Below are 13,407 nucleotides of genomic sequence, written 5' to 3' on the forward strand. Positions count from 1 at the left end.
AAATTAAGTGGATATATTGAAGCAACATCAAGACATCAGTCAAGAAGTTCAAGCTTGGTCGCAAATGGGTCTTCCAAATGGACTATGACCCCAAGCATAATTCCAAAGTTGTGGAAAAATGGCTTAAGGACAACAAAGTCAAGGTATTGGAGTGACCATCAAAGCCCTGACCTCAATCCTATAGAAAACTTGTGGGCAGAACTGAAAAAGCATATGCGAGCAAGGAGGCCTACAAACCTGACCGTTACACCAGCTCTGTCAGGAGGAATGGGCCAAAATTCACCCAACTTATTGTGGGAAGCTTGTGGAAGGCTACCCAAAATGTTTGACCCAAGTTAAACAATTTAAAGTCGATGCTATCAAATACTAATTGAGTGTATGTAAACTTCTGACCCACTGCGAATGTGATGAAAGAAATAAAAGCTGAAATAAATCACTCTATTATTCTGACATTTTACATTCTTAAAATAAAGTGGTGAACCTTACTGACCTAAGACAGGGAATTTTTACTAGGATTAAATGTCTGGAACTGTGAAAAACTGAGTTTAAATGTATTTGGCCAAGTAAACTTCCAACTTCAACTGTATGGACCACAAAAAATGTGTTAACCAAAACAAAATATAGTTTTGATTTTAGATTCTTCAAAGTAGCCACCCTTTGCTTTGACGACAGCTTTGCACTCACTCAACCAGCTTCAAGAGGAATGCCTGGATGTGTGTTTTGGATCATTGTCCTGTTGAGAAAAAAATGACAGTGGGACTACGCGCAAACCAGTGCTGCAGAATGCTGTGGTGGCCATGCTGCTTAAGTGTGCCTTGAAATCTAAATAAAATCAGACCGTGTCACCAGCAAAGCACCATCACACCACCTCCATGCTTCACGGTGGGAACCACACATGCAGAGATCATCCGTTCACCTACCCTGTCTCACAAAGACATGGCAGAAATTCGACCATGAAGGCCTTAGTCATGCAGTCTCCTTTGAACAGTTGATGTTGAGATGCATCCGTTACTTGAAATCTGAAGCATTTATTTGGGCTGCAATTTCTGAGGCTGGTAACTCTAAATGAACTTATCCTCTGCACCAGAGGTAACTCTGGGTCTTCCTTTCCTGTTTGCACCTGCACTTGAAGAAACTTACAAAGTTCTTGGAATTTTCCAGATGAACTGACCTTCATGTCTTAAAGTATTGATGGACTGTCATTTGTCTTTGCTTGTTTGAGCTGTCATGTTGTAATCGACTTGTTTTTTTACCAAATAGGGCTATCTTCTGTATGCCACCCCTACCTTGTCACAACACAACTTACTGGCTCAAACGCAATAAGAAATTCCACAAATTAACTTAACAAGACATCTGTTATGTGACAACCTCATGAAGCTTGTTGAGAGAATGCCAAGAGTGTGCCAAGCTGTCATCAAGGGAAAGGGTGGCTACTTTGAAGAATCTCAAATATAATTTCATTTGTTGAACACTTTGTTTACTACATGATTTCATGAGTGTTATTTCATAGTTTTGATGTCTTCACTATTGTTCTACAAATGTCGAAAATAGTAAAAAATAAAGAAAAACCCTTGAATGAGTAGGTGTCCAAACTTTTAACTGGTACTGCATACTGACATTACAATAACGAGTAAAACCATCTGATATGTGGAGCTGGAGAAACAATACATGAGCTCAAACGGAGAGAGAGAAAAAAGACTAACTGATTTGAGATGCAGGCTAGAGTAGTATAGAATTCAGCCACAAACCTGTCCAATAATAACAGCTATACCATGCAGAGACGATGAGAGCCATTTAGTGAGCCAAGACTGACTGCCTTGATGTGTTCAGCCTCTCTATCCTACCTCTTACAGGGCACACCAGAATTTACTAAGCAACCATGCTAATGATTACCTGGCTCAAGACCAAAAATGAAATAACCATAATTTATAGCATTCCAGAGATGGGCCTAAATCAACAATAAATCCTTTAACCCAGCTGAGATTTAGACATACCAAATACAGTATTAGCAACGTCACACTATTAGCAACATTGTCATGGTCCCTGAGTCAGCAAAAAGGTTAAATCTCATCTCCCTGATGTTCGTCTCTGTGCACTCCTCTCCCTGCTGTGTGTCCTAATTTTATACAATTTTACTTTTAGTTTTTTCTAACTTATTTGAATAAAACAAAATATGTTGCTGTTTGTCCAATAAATCATAAAAATAGTACACTGGTTGAAGTTTACAGCAAACTAATCTTTATTATGTAAAATATTGTCTGGACATGTTTCTCGTTACATTTAAGACTTTTTGAAGTTGCTGTAAACACTAATCGTTTATTTTAAAAAATATTTAAAAATGACCCACGAATCTAGAGAACAAGTTCAATTTAATTTCTTCACTTAAATGCCTTCAAAACGAGAATCTTATTTTCAAACGCCCCCTTTACAACGCTTCACCTTCTCATTAGCGAAATTACTAAAAAGCTCAAAATGGAAAAAAAAAAAACTCAGAACCATTAACTTAATGGAAAAAAATAAAAATAATTTTTAAACAGAAAAAAATAGGCAAATTGGCGCCCATAAAAAACGATTTCCGATTGCTATGAAAACTTGAAATCGGCCCTAATTAAAAATCGGCCATTCCGATTAAATCGGTCAACCTCTAGTCACTATAGTACCTTGTTCGAATCCAGGCTGGATCACAACTGTCTGTGATTGGGAGTGCCATAGGGTGGCACACAATTGGCTCAACGTACTTCTTAACTGGCTTGCCTAGGTAAATAAAAAGGCATGAAAAGGGCTTTAGTGATGCGTTCTCCTATTACTTCCAGATTGCGACAAGGACATTACCGAAACACACCTCATTACAGCTATTTTTAGGATGTTTTTGGTAATGTGAACCTTAAACCTCTTGAGACTGAGGGCAGTATTTCATTTTTGGATGAAAAACGTTCCCGTTTTAAACAATATATTTTGTCACGAAAAGATGCTCGACTATGCATATAATTGACAGCTTTGGAAAGAAAACACTCTGACGTTTCCAAAACTGCAAAGATATTATCTGTGAGTGCCACAAAACTGATGCTACAGGCGAAACCAAGATGAAACTTCAAACAGGAAGTGAGCCAGATTTTTGAGGCGCTGTGTTCCAATGTCTCCTTATATGGCTGTGAATGCGCCAGGAACGAGCCTACACTTTCTGTCGTTTCCCCAAGGTGTCTGCAGCATTGTGACGTATTTGTAGGCATATCATTGGAAGATTGACCATAAGAGACTACATTTACCAGGTGTCCGCCTGGTGTCCTCCGTCGAAATTGGTGCGTAATCTCCAGCTGCAAGTATTTTTCCATGTGATTCAGAGGAGAAACCAAACTTCCACGAATGATATATCATCGAATAGATATGTGAAAAACACCTTGAGGGTTGATTCTAAACAACGTTTGCCATGTTTCAGTCGATATTATGGAGTTAATTTGGAAAAAAGTTTGGCGTTTTGATGACTGAATTTTTAGATTTTTTTGGTAGCCAAACGTGATGAATAAAACAGAGCGATTTCTCCTACACAAATAATATTTGGGGAAAAACTGAACATTTGCTATCTAACTGAGAGTCTCCTCATTGAAAACATCCTAAGTTCTTCAAAGGTAAATGATTTTATTTCAATGCTTTTCTTGTTTTTGTGAAAATGTTGCCTGCTGAATGCTAGGCTTAATGCTATGCTAGCTATCAATACTCTTACACAAATGCTTGTTTTGCTATGGTTGAAAAGCATATTTTGAAAAACTGAGATGACAGTGTTGTTAAAACCTGTTACTCCTACCCCCTACTTTTTCGAACATTCTGTTAAAAATCACGCAACATTTCAGCGCCCTGCTACTCATGCCAGGAATATAGTATATGCATATGATTAGTATGTGTGGATAGAAAACACTCAGTCGTTTATAAAACTGGTTAAATCACGGCTGTGACTAACAGAACGTGCGTTTCATCGAAAAGTGCAGGAAAATCTGATCACTGAAAATGGGAAAATATATCCATGCGCCACTTGAACCCATTGTTAAACGTGAACGACATTAAATGGGGCCGAGGTTGCAATACCTAAAGCTTCCACACGATGTCAGTCTTGTCATTTGCCTGCGATTTGTTTCTTGGTCAAACGGACGCTAGGCAGCGCCTTTCGTCCGGTCTCCGACCGGATATTTTGGTTGAGATTTACCCGGACATTATTTCCAGACGTACAGCTATAGAATATACATCGCCTCGTGATCAATTTGATAGCTTATTAACGTTTACTAATACCTAAAGTTGCATTACAAAAGTATTTCGAAGTGTTTTGTGAAAGTTTATCGGTCAACTTTTTTAATTTAAAAAAATGACGTTACGTTATAAAACGCTATTTTTTTCCTTGATCACACAGTCTTCATAGATCGATATCTAGGCTATATATGGACCGATTTAATCGAAAAAAAGACCCAATAGTGATGTTTATGGGACATCTAGGAGTGCCAACAAAGATGGTCAAAGGTAATGAATGTTTTATATTTTATTTGTGCGTTTTGTGTAGCGCTGACTATGCTAATTATTTTGTTTACGTCCCCTGCGGGTCTTTTGGAGTGTTACATGCTATCAGATAATAGCTTCTCATGCTTTCGCCATAAAAGCTTTTTAAAAATCTGACTTGTTGCCTGGATTCACAACGAGTGTAGCTTTAATTCAGTACCCTGCATGTGTATTTTAATGAACGTTTGAGTTTTAACGAGTGCTATTAGCATTTAGCGTAGCGCATTTGCATTTCCAGATGTCTAGATGGGACACCTGCGTGCCGGGTAGGAGCAAGAGGTTAACAAAAGGCTAAGCTTGAGAGCCAGTATATTTATTTCATTTCATTTGCGATTTTCATGAATAGTTAACATTGCGTTATGGTAATGAACATGAGGCTATGATTACGCTCCCGGATACGGGATTGCTAGTTTCAATAGGTGTGCTGTGCTGGTAGCTTTATTTACTAGGACCACTGCTCACACCTACTGTATAGATGTTTTGTAAAATAGTTATTTGATAAAGTAAGTGTTAAGAAATATGGGTGTATAAACCATTTAATTTACTTAAAGCCACCATCTGGAGTTAAGTAAACAACCCTGCCACTTAGAGGATGTGTACCTGTTTCAGCACTTACCTATACTGTAGTTTGAGAACCCAAGACAGTTGTGTCAATGTCCCCAAATATTTAGATACTTTATAGGCATAACATGTTATGCCATGTGCCCATAGGATACCATTCAATTTAGATAGATACATTAGTGGTTACCCCAAAAAAATAAACATCCAAAAGTCCAATTCAAGGTAGAAAGGAGGAATTGGAGAAGTCAACAACAGAAGCTGCGATGTATTTTTGCTCACTATAATCCATTATACAAGATGCGAGTAAGTGAATGACGTCTCGATGTCAAGCTGGCATCTTCCTGCTGTCGAGGAAGATTGCCTACGGAGCTGTGAGGGGAACGGCACCTCAGTACCTCCAGGCTCTGATCAGGCCCTACACCCAAACAAGGGCACTGCGTTCATCCACCTCTGGCCTGCTCGCCTCCCTACCACTGAGGAAGTACAGTTCCCGCTCAGCCCAGTCAAAACTGTTCGCTGCTCTGGCCCCCCAATGGTGGAACAAACTCCCTCACGACGCCAGGACAGCGGAGTCAATCACCACCTTCCGGAGACACCTGAAACCCCACCTCTTTAAGGAATACCTAGGATAGGATAAAGTAATCCCTCTCACCCCCCCTCCCCCTGAAAAGATTTAGATGCACTACTGTTCCACTGGAGGTCATAAGGTGAATGCACCAATTTGTAAGTCGCTCTGGATAAGAGCGTCTGCTAAATGACTTAAATGTAAATGTAAGATATCAAAATAAATCAAATCTTATCTTTTTTTTCCGGAGTGCTCCAACTCCTTTCTACCTCCATTTAATTCTTTGGTTGTTTTTATTGGTAAGCACTTCATGATTTTGTCAAAGTTGTTGAGCACCCCACCATCCCTTTGATTGCTGAAGTGCAAAGGCCCACCAGAACTCACATCTAAAATACCTTAAAACCATACATAACCACTTCCTAACAAACTAAGTGGCTGTAAAGACATAAGATTTTTTTGGTTTTATATGCTTAAGTCCACTTTTGACATTGAAAATACATGCATGTAGTTATAGTACTTATGCCAAAATAAGGGGTGATTTCTCAACTCTCTCAACCAGCTTCACGAGGTAGTCACTTGGAATGCATTTCAATTAACAGATATGCCTTGTTAAAAGTAATTTGTGGAATTTCTTTCCTGAACCTGGACAAATCAGCTGGGCTAGACAATCTGGACCCTCTCTTTCTAAAATTATCCGCCGCCATTGTTGCAACCCTTATTACCAGTCTGTTCAATCTCTCGTATAGTCTGAGATCCCTAAAGATTGGAAAGCTGCCGCGGTAATCCCCCTCTTTAAAAGGGGGTGATACTCTAGACCCAAACTGTTATAGCCCTATATCCATCCTGCCTCTCTAAAAAGTCTTCGAAAGCCAAGTCAACAAACAGATTACTGACCATTTCGAATCCCACCGTACCTTCTCCGCTGTGCAATCTGGTTTCCGAGCTGGTCACGGGTGCCCCCAAGCCATGAATAAAAGACAGTACTGTGCAGCCGTCATCAACCTGGCCAGGCTCAATAGCCTTGGTTTCTCAAATGACTGCCTCGCCTGGTTCAACAACTACTTCGCAGACAAGAGTCCAGTGTGTCAAATCGGAGGGCCTGTTGTCCGGACCTCTGTCAGTCTATGGGGGTACCAGAGGGTTCAATTCTCGGGCCGACTCTTTTCTCTGTATATATCAATGATGTCACTCTTTCTGCGGGTGATTCCCTGATACCATTCTGTATACAGCTGGCCCTTCTTTGGACACTTAACTTCTCTAGGGTAGGGGGCAGCATTTGGAATTTTGGATGAAAAGTGTGCCCAAACTAACTGCCTTCTACTCAGGCCCAGAAGATAGGGTAGGCATATAATTGGACTGATTTGGCAGGCAAAAACCTGAGAAAAACCCATTCAGGAAGTAGGATTGTTTGTAGTGTTCTATTCAATGCCATTGCAGTATCCATTGACTTAAGACTCAAATTGCAGTTCCTATGCCTTACACTCGATGTCAACAGTCTTTATAAATTGTTTCAGGCTTGTATTCTGAAAAATAAGGGAGTAAGAGCAGTCTGAATGAGTGGACCCTGCCGTGTCAGAGCTTTTTCGTGCGCGTGTCCGAGAGAGTGCCTTTCTTGTTTACCTTTTAAATTGACTACGTTATTGTCCAGTTGAATTATTATCGATTATTTAGGCTAAAAACAACCTGAGGATTGAATATAAACATCGTTTGACATGTTTCTATGAACTTTACGGATACAATTTGGATTTTTTTGTCTGCCTGTTGTGACTGCATTTGAGCCTGTGGATTACTAAAGAAAACATGCAAACAAAGAGGTTTTCAGATATAAAGACACTATCAAACAAAAGGAACATTTATTGAATAAATGAATGTCTTGAGTGCAGCCATATGAAGATCAAAGGTAAGTGATTCATTTTCTCTATTTCTGACTTGTGTAACTCTTCTACTTGGCTGGTTACTGTTTGTAATGATTTGTCTTCTGGGCCATGTTCTCAAATAATTGTATGGTATGCTTTCGCCGTAAAGCATTTTTGAAATCTTACAGTGGTTGGATTCACAAGAAGTTAATCTTTAAACCTATGTAAAATAGTTTAGTATCTTAGTATCTTTTAGTAAATAGTATCTTTCCTGAATTTTTATAATGAGTATTTCTGTATTTGAATTTGGCGCTCTGCAATCTCACTGGATGTTGGCCAGGCGGGACACTTAAGTCCAACATAGCCTAGAGAGGTTAACTAACCTCCAAACGAGCTTCAATCACAACACTCCTTCCGTGGCCTCCAACTGCTCATAAAAACGCTAGAAAAACCAAATGCATACTTTTCAACCGTTCGCTGCCCGCACCTGCCTGCCCGACTAGCATCATTACCCTGGACGTTTCTGACCTAGAATATGTGGACAACTACCTAGGTGTCTGGTTAGACTGTAAACTCTCCTTCCAGACTCATGTTAAACATCCCCAATCAAAAATGAAATCTCAAATCGGCTTTCTATTTCGCAACAAAGCCTCCTTCACTCACACCGCCAAACTTACCCTACCGATCCTCGACTTCGGCGACGTCATCTACAAAATAGTTTCCAACACTCTACTCAGCAAACTGGATGCAGTCTATCGCAGTGCCATCTGTTTTGTTACCAAAGCCCCATATACCACCCACCACTGCGACCTGTATGCTCTAGTCGGCTGGCCCTCGCTACATATTCATCGCCAGACCCATTGTCTCCAGGTCATCTAGAAGTCTACGCTAGGTAAAGCTCTGCCTTCTCAGCTCACTGGTCACAATAACAACACCCACCCGTAACATGCGCTCCAGCAAGTATATCTCATTAGTCATCCCCAAATCCAACACCTTTGGCTGCCTTTCCTTCCAAATCTCTGCTGCAGTGACTGGAACGAATTGCAAAAATCGCTGAAGCTGGAGACTTCCATTTCCCTTGCTAACTTTAAACATCAGCTATCGGAGCAGCTAACCGATCGCTGCAGCTGTACATAGTCCATCTGTAAATAGCCAGCCCAATCTACCTACCTCATCCCCATAGTTTTTATTTACTGTTCTGCTCTTTTGCACACCGGTATCTCTACTTGCACATCATCGTCTGCTCATTTATCACTCCAGTGTTACTCTGCTAAATTGTAATTACTTTGCTACTATGGCCTATTTATTGCCTACCTCCTCACCCCATCTGTGCACACTGTATATAGACTTTCTATTGTATTGACTGTACGCTTGTTTATTCCATGTGTAACTGTTGTTGTTTGTGTCGCGCTGCTTTGCTTTATCTTGGCCAGGTCACAGTTGTAAATTAGAACTTGTTCTCAACTAGCTTACCTAGTTAAATAAAAGGTGAAATAATACAAATAAAATGGTAGGGGTGGTATACAGAAGGAAGCCCTATTTGGTAAAAGACCAAGTACACATTATGGCAAGAACAGCTCAAATAAGAAAGAGAAATGACAGTTCATCATTACTTTAAAGACAAGGTCAGGCAATGCATAAAACTCCAAGAACTTCAAGTGCAGTTCCAAAAACCATCAAGTGCTATGATGAAAATTGCTCTCAGACCGCCACAGGAAAGGAAGACCCAGAGTTGCCTCTGCTACAGAGGATAAGTCCATTAGATACCATCCGCAGAAATCGGCAATTAACTGCACCTCAGATTGTAGCCCAAATAAATGCTAGAGTTCAAATAACACACATCAAAATCAACTGTTCAGAGGCAGTCTCCTCTGAACAGTTGATTTTAATGTGTGTTACTTGGGCTGTGAATTAGGCCTTCATGGTCAAATTGCTGTAAAGAAACCACTACTAAAAGGACACCAATAATAAGAAGAGACTTGCTTGGGCCAAGAAACACAAGAAATGGATATTAGACTGGTTGAAATCTGTCCTTTGGTCTGATAATTCCAAACGAGATTTTTGGCTCCAACCGCCGTGTCTTTGTGAGACGCAGAGTAGGTGAATGGATGATCTCCACATGTGTGGTTCCCACCATAAAGCATAGAGGTGGTGTGATGGTGCTTTGCTGGTGACAAGGATTTATTTAGAATTCAAGGCACACTTAACCAGCATTGCTACCACAGCATTCTGCTGCAATAAACCAAGAAGGAGAGTGATGAGTCCTGCATCAGAAGACCTGGCCTCCACAATCACCTGACCTCAACCCAAATGAGATGGTTTGGGATGAGTTGGACTGCAGAGCGAAAGAAAAGCAGCCAACAAGTGCTCAGCATATGTGCCAAGAGTGTGCAAAGCTGTCATCAAGGCAAAGGGTGGCTACTTTGAAGAATCTAAAATATATTTAGATTTGTATAACATTTTATTTGGTTACTTAATAGTTTTGATGTATTCACTATTATTCCACAATGTAGAAAATTGTACAAATAAAGAAAAATCGTTGAATGAGTAAATGTCTCCAAACTTTTGACTGGTAGTGTATATAAAATAAAAACAGATGTCACATTTACATAAGTATTTTGACCCTTTAATCAGTACTTTGTTGAAGCACCTTTGGCAGCATTGAGTGTTCTTGGGTATGACGCTACACGCTTGACACACCTGTATTTGGAGAGTTTCTCACATTCTTCTCTGCAGATCCTCTCAAGCTCTGTCGGGTTGGATGGGGAACATTGCTGCAAAGCTAGTTTTAAGTCTCTCCAGAGATGTTCAACCCGATCGAACATCTGGCCTCTGGCTGAGTCACTCAAGGACATTGAGACTTGTCCCGAAGCCACTCCTACGTTGAATTGGCTGTGTGCAACATGTCGTTGTCCTGTTGGAAGGTGAACCTTCACCCCAGTCTGTGGTCCTGAGCAAGTTTTTATCAAGGATCTCTGTACTTCGCTTCATTCATCGTTCCCTCGATCCTGACTAGCCTACCAGTCCCTGCTGCTGAAAACCACCCCCACAGCTTGATGCTGCCACCACCATGCTTTACCATAGGGATGGTGCCAGGTTTCCTTCAGATGTGATGCTTGGCATTCAGGCTAAAGAGTCGAATATTGGTTTCATCAGACCAGAGAATCGTGTTTCTCATGGTCTGAGAGTCTTTTGGCAAACTCCAAGCGGGCTGTCATGTGCCTTTTACAGAGGAGTGGCTTCTGTCTGGCCACTACCATAAAGGCCTGATTGGTGGAGTGCTACAGAGATGGTTGTCCTTCTGGAAAGTTCTCCCATCTCCACAGAGGAACTCTGGTCACTCTGACAGACCTCCATCGGGTTCTTGGTCACCTCCCTGACGAAGGCCCTTCTCCCCAGACTGCTCAGTTTGGCCGGGTGACGAGCTCTAAGGAGAGTCTAGGTGGTTCCAAACTTCTTCCATTTAAGAATGATGGAGGCCACTGTGTTCTAGGGGACCTTCAACGCCCCAGAAGTCTGTTGGTACATTTCCCCAGATCTGTGCCTCGACACAATCATGTCTCGGAGCTCTACGGACAATACCTTTGACCTCAAGGCTTGGTTTTTGCTCTGACATGTACTGTTAACTGTGGGACCTTAAATAGACAGATGTGTGCCTTTCCAAATCATGTCCAATTAATTGAATTTACCACAGGTGGATTCCAATCAAGTTATAGAAACCTCAAGGATGATCAATGGAAACAGGATGCATCAGAGCTCAATTTCAAGCCTCATCGCAAAGGGTCTGAATACTTATGTAAATAAGGTATGTTTATTTTTAATACATTTGCAAACATTTCTACAAAGCTGTTTTTGCTTTGTCATTATGGGCTATTGTGTGTAGATTTCTGAGGATTTTATTTAATCAATTCTCGAATAAGGCTGTAAAGTAACAAAATGTGGAAAAAGTCAAGGTTTCTAAATCCTTTCCGAAGGCACTGTGTGTGAGTGAGTGAGAGAGTGAGAGATATTTTTTAAATATATATATTTGTTTGTTGTGAAATGCCAGTTTGGTGAGAATCATCCAGTCACCACCTGTCCTGTGTTTACAGGTTGATGTCCTGTTGAGATCGTCTGCAGAAGCAGCAGCACATAGCAGAGAAGCTATAAATAGTCCCAGGGTCCACCGGTAGCATGGGAGGAAATAATGGGCCTGACATGAAAACCTGGCAATCTATTCAACAGGATTATACGTTACGCTCTCCTCTTCCTGCACTAAACAACATTATCGTAATGAGGCTCATCGAATAAGGAGAGGCTACAGTCAGTGCTGTGGACAGCTCCAATACATCCAGGGGATGGGTGCACTGCACTGTTTTCTCCTGGGACAATACTAAGTAAACATGACAATGGTTCTGAATCTTAGCGCAGAGATACAACTCAGTCAGGGGTGTCAACCTCATTCCATGGAGGGCCTAGTGTCTGCTGGTTTTAGGTTTTTCCCTTTCAATTAAGACCTAGACCAGTGGTTTTATATTTTATTTCACAGTTCCTCTGTGGTTCCCAAATGGTGGGGCGCGCCCCGAGAAACTCAGTCCGGCTTTCAACTTACTCTTGAAAGTTGTAATTGGGTAGTGCATCATCTGTTTTCCTCGTCATGTTAGTCATTGTATACCTTAGAGCTATTTAGAACTTGTCAAATGTCCAAAATCAACTAGCCCATGTCAGCTAACATTTTTTAGCCCATAGATTGTTTTAATGTTCCGAGTCACTCAAATTTCACGAGACATGGCAAAATATATATAATTGCAAGAAAATGTACTTTAAATCTGCTAAATGTTTTGTACCCCTTGAATTGTTTTTTCAGAAAATAAGCTTTAAAATGTGCAAAATTGTCTCTCCAACAATAAGGGTGTGAACAGTTTGTGTGATGAACAGTGCTTGTGCACATAGAAATAGATGTGTGTGTGTGGGGGGGGCGCGCAGGATGTTCTCCAATGCTGGAAGGGGAGCCTGAGTGAAAACGTTTGGGAACGCCTGACTTAAGACAACTAGATGAGAAGAGTTCCTTAATAATCAGTGGCCTTAATTCATCAATCAAGTACAAGGGAGGAGCAAAAACCCGCAGGCCCTCAGTGGAATGAGTATGACATGTGAACTAGGCTATTAATCTGTCAGAACACAGGATTAAAAAGGTAGGCTATTTTTTCCTCTGAAGGATAGAAAAAAGGCAATTACCACAAGCTTCAAAATAACCTTGGAACTCCTCACAATATACACTATAGTAAACACTGGAAACATCTGGTCTGACTTCTATCCCCAATATTCAACGATATGTGACTCATTTCAGGAAACTAGGCATATGTCGCATGTCACTACTTCACAGGAGCAGCATTTGAACATAAGCAGATTTTTTTGTATCAATATGTTTTTTGGGGCAGAAATGCCTTCTGGAACATTTGAACTTTCATGTGCCTTAAACTTGTATTACATCCATAAATACAAATAAAATTGGCAAATTACGATTCTAGTTGGTTTAGCCATGGAAAAAAAGCAGGAACCTTCCCACTAGCCATGACTGGCTGTGATAATGGCTGGACATGCCGAGAGATGAGTTTAGATTGGTCTGCCACGTAGCAAGCTTCTGTCTTTTACGTGAGCTGTTCAGTGTACATTGAAAGTCCTTCCTACAACGCTGTTTTTGAAAGATGTAACATTAGCCATCGAGAAGTACAAAAGTTTTGGTACTTTTCTCAACATTGATGCCCTGAATTTAGCAGGCGCCATCGACAGATCAGTAAGGAAAAGTGATGGGCTACTTTCTGCACACGCCACAGTCAGTGTGAACCGGAGTGACTTGACACAAAGCTGGGCAAACAAGATGTAGCTACAAACAAAACGGAG

The 13,407-nt window shown here is 40.8% G+C and overlaps 1 protein-coding gene across 10 annotated transcripts in view; it reads right to left on the reverse strand.

The window, feature by feature from the left end:
* The window catches only part of LOC115107705 (protein 4.1-like), a 100,794-nt gene that overhangs the window by 50,122 nt on the left and 37,265 nt on the right, over window positions 1-13,407 (reverse strand). The window lies entirely within an intron of this gene.

Source organism: Oncorhynchus nerka, linkage group LG24 (assembly GCF_034236695.1).
Source record: "Oncorhynchus nerka isolate Pitt River linkage group LG24, Oner_Uvic_2.0, whole genome shotgun sequence".
In the NCBI taxonomy this organism is placed as follows: Eukaryota; Metazoa; Chordata; class Actinopteri; order Salmoniformes; family Salmonidae; genus Oncorhynchus; species Oncorhynchus nerka.